Source organism: Gossypium arboreum, chromosome 4 (assembly GCF_025698485.1).
Source record: "Gossypium arboreum isolate Shixiya-1 chromosome 4, ASM2569848v2, whole genome shotgun sequence".
Taxonomy (NCBI): domain Eukaryota; kingdom Viridiplantae; phylum Streptophyta; class Magnoliopsida; order Malvales; family Malvaceae; genus Gossypium; species Gossypium arboreum.
The window spans coordinates 6163402-6167648 of NC_069073.1; positions in this window are offsets into that span (position 1 = coordinate 6163402).

Below are 4247 nucleotides of genomic sequence, written 5' to 3' on the forward strand. Positions count from 1 at the left end.
CGACATAAAAATATTTATTTTATGATTATTATGAGGCCTAGATTATGAGTATATGCATGTGTTAAAGTTCCATGAAAAAATTCTTTGAGTAAGGTGTTCAATTGGAAATTAGGGACTAAATTGAATAAATTGTAAAACTTGAATTCTAGTAGAAATTTATATGAAATTTCATTGAGTTATGAATTATAAGGTCTTGGAGAGTAATTTTCCCAATTTCTAAATTTTTGGACAAAAATGGGCTTGCATGGATGAAATTTTAAAGAAAGGGCATGAGGGCATTTTGGTCATTTGGTTTTTTAATGAAATAAAATGGGAAAAATCAAGCCAAAATCAGCCATCTTCTTCCCCATAGCTGCCGAAATTCTCTTGTCACCATAGCTAGGGTTTGCCAACATTTCAAGCTCAATTATAAGTGCTCCCAAGCCCCGTTTTTAATGTTCTTTGTATTTTTGGAATCCCAGTAGCTTGTACTCTTCATTTCTACCCATATTTCATGCTAGAGTTCATGTTTAAAAATTTACCCATGCATGATTTATTTGTATTTTGATGGATTATGAAGGAATATGAGAGATGAATATGTGTTAAACATCTTTTCTTGGGTAATTTTCATGAAAAACCCTTCTAGGGACCTTTTTGAAAAAGTTATAAATTGTGTGGTAGAAATGAGAAAATAATGGGAAATGTGGGTTTCCATAAGAGAGAAAAGTGTTTTGCTAGGCTTGGGTAAGATAGAAAGTGCATGTGTTTCATTATACGAGCCTAGGGATTAAATCGTAAAAATGTTAAAGGTTAGGGGCAAAACGGTCATTTAAACCGAGGGTGAGAATTGGACTTGTAATGTATAATGTGGGGTATTAATGATATAATTTTGTTGTCATAGACCCCGAGGATCAAATTTCGGAGGTCGATCAAGGTAAACGCAAGGTTTCGGAATAACTGAAACACAGCTCCGAAACAAATACCAGGTAAGTTCGGATAACACAAGTAAACTTGTAGTATGCATAATTGTATGATTTATGAACATATGATAACTGTACATCTTGATAGTGTGAATATTCATGAAATACATTCTTAGTAAAGAATTGTGGTTAAAAGTCTCGGTTGAGGTTGAAAAAGTGAATTAGATGGGTAACCCGAAAATACAGGTGATTTGAGATCCTGCATGTGTTACAGTAAGGATTTAGCCCGAACGGGTAATCCCGTTGATCTCAATTATAATAAGGATCTAGCCCGGACGGGTGTTCCTTTGAACGATCAAGCCTCCCGAAGATTTTGTGTGCATTATGGATTTAGCCCAGACGGGTAATCTGATTAGGGTCTGAATTTAGCCTGGATTGGTAATTCAGATCCGAGTTCATTAAGAGTGTTTGCCGTAATAAGGGATTTAGCTTGGACTGGTAATCCTGCCATAAGATGTGAGGCTCGCGGGAGTACATATATGGAATGATCATTCGTATGAATTGACGGTTAATGGGTATTCCATCGAGATTTCCTAAAAACTCAATGAGATTAACATAAGATGTTTGTGTAAATGAGATGTTGAATGATGAGCTCATCTAGTTAATTATATGATGCTTGATTATGTTACTAACTTTTTGATTGAGTGCATGTAATAGGGAAGCATTTCATAATTGTTGGTTTCCTTATCCATCATGGATGCATGTTAAATATTTGGTAAGTCTACTTTCCTATTATTCGAGCTTACTAAGCATGTAAATGCTTACCCCCTTACTTTTCCCTATTTTTCAGAGCTCAAAGACTCGTAAAGATTGGAAGATGATAGGAGAGTCAGCACACTACCAACAAGCCTAGCTTTGGTATATAGACACCTTTATTTTGTTCAATAGCATGTATAGGGTTTTGAGTATTTTGTTATATGTGTCATTTGCTTTGCCAAATGAAGGCATGTAAAATATGTTTATTTCTTTGTATATGGCCATGGAAATTGGCTTAATTAGAGTAGGCTATGACCTACGAATCTATGCATGATTTTATTTACACGTGATGGGTTGTTACCAATGGCCAATGAGTCATATGAACGAGCCAATTTCGGACGAATTAAAGTGAAATGGAAACCCATAAACGCTAAATGGGAAATAACCTTTCATGTATGAAACCAATAATATGAGGTTTCCATATGATAAGATTTTTCAAAGATTTACAAATGCGTAGTCATGTTTTATTTCAAAAATTGATAACCGTTAAGTATAGATGGTAGAAAAGGTGACCAAAGGCTTGGAAAATAGCCTATTAGGGTCCACATGGTTAGACACACGGGCGTGTGTCTAGGTTGTGTGTAACACACGGTTCCTTCCCATAGGTGTGGGTTATGGTCATGTGTCCCCTGCACTTAAAATTCTAAATCCATAATGTGACAGCCCAAAATTGACCCTAGTCGGGATGTGGTTTCGGGACCAAAAAATTGAGGCATAAAAATAATTTAAAATTTATTTTGATGCCTATGATATGTGTTAATTTGTGTGTGGCATTTTTGATGATTCGATTTAGTGTTATAAAGGTGAATTTCACTAGAAATGACCTAGTAGTAAACTTTGAAAGTATGATGGGGAAATGTGTGATGACTAGTTAATCATGCATGCAAAAATAAAGGATTTGCATGTCAAATTTCCCCAAAAGGAAGCTTAGTGGCCGGCCATGACAAGGGTTATGGGCAAAGAAAACATGTTGAAACATGTTTTGTTAATGGATGATGAGGAAATGATTTAATAATTAAGTTGTGGGAAGAGAAGAGAAAAAAATGTGTGTGAGTGTGGCATTCCCCCATTGCCGTGTATGTGAAAGAAAAACAAGAAAAAATTTGTTCATCCTTGTTCTTTCCTTCTTGGCCGAAAATACTAAGGAGAAGATAGGAGTTTTGCTTCATGCTTGGCTTGGAAGAGAACTAGAAGGAGATTTGGTCATACTTGCATCAAGATTAAGGTATGTTTGAGGTTGTGTCATGAGATTCATGCTTGTTTTGGTTGCTAACTTGATGTGCATGTTAGCCATGGTTCAAATCCTTGTTATGCCATGAAAATGGTGTTTGGCCAAGGTTGATATTGTGTTAAAGCCATTGCATGCTAAATGTGAAGCTTGTTGATGATGCATGTAATGAAGGATTGACTACTCTTGAAATTTCTTTTAGTATTCTTGAGTAGGACATTGAATTCTTTGTTTAACCATGATCAAAAACAAAATTAAAAGGAGCATGGTGTGAGGTATTCGGCCATGGTGCATTCATGAGCATGATTTATGCTTGTTACTTGATTGGTAAAATTTGTGTTTGGATGGGTATGAACCCTTGAGATTGACCTTGCACCTATATGTGTGTATATGTTTGCACATGATGTTTTGGTTATGAAGTAAGTGATAAATATGTTTGTTTAAAGAAGAAAATGTTGAAGAATGGTTGTGAAATTGCAAGTACATTCGGCCTAGTACACATATGATGTGAAAATCTTGGAATTTATTGTTGATTTGGTGCAAGAATGACTAAGTATAATCGGCCATATGAGTGCTTGATGCTATATTATAAGTATTGAGCTACAATATGTAAAGCATTAGCTAGTAAAATGTGTGCCATTCATGTGTGGTGTTAAACATGTAATTGGCCTCAACATCAACATGCATAATCGGCCATGAATGAGTGCCTAAGAGGTTGTGTTGTTCGCCATGAGTAAGCATGTTGAAGGCTTTGTGTGTTGAGTCGATTCATGAATTCGTACTTATGTGACTTTAATGTCTAGTGAATATATGTGGGCTAAGTGCCTTGAGTTCTTCTTTTCGATACTCAAATGATTGAATCAAATTATTTGTTAAATTAAGCTCAAGAGCAAAGGGGGACCAAATCCGATAAAGGGAAGGAAAAAGTAGTCGAATAGCCATCGGAATCGTTCGACAACATCCGAGGTAAGTTTTCGAGTATCGAAACTTAGATTTTGATTCGATTGAATGAAGTAATAAGCAATCGAAATTCGCCCTTGTATATGGCCATTGAGCCGAAATGATATTTTGTTAAGTGAATTGTGCATAAAAGTTTTGTTGTGAAAATGAAACAAAGATGTGCATGAATGTTCGAGTAATATCCGGGCTAAGCCCGAAGGCAATTGTGCGAATTGTGATATCCGGGCTAAGCCCGAAGGCAATTGTGCTAATTGTGATATCGGGCTAAGCCCAAGGCAATTGTGCGAGCTATGATATCGGGCTAAGCCGAAGGCAATTGTGCGAGTTGTGATATCCGGGTTAAG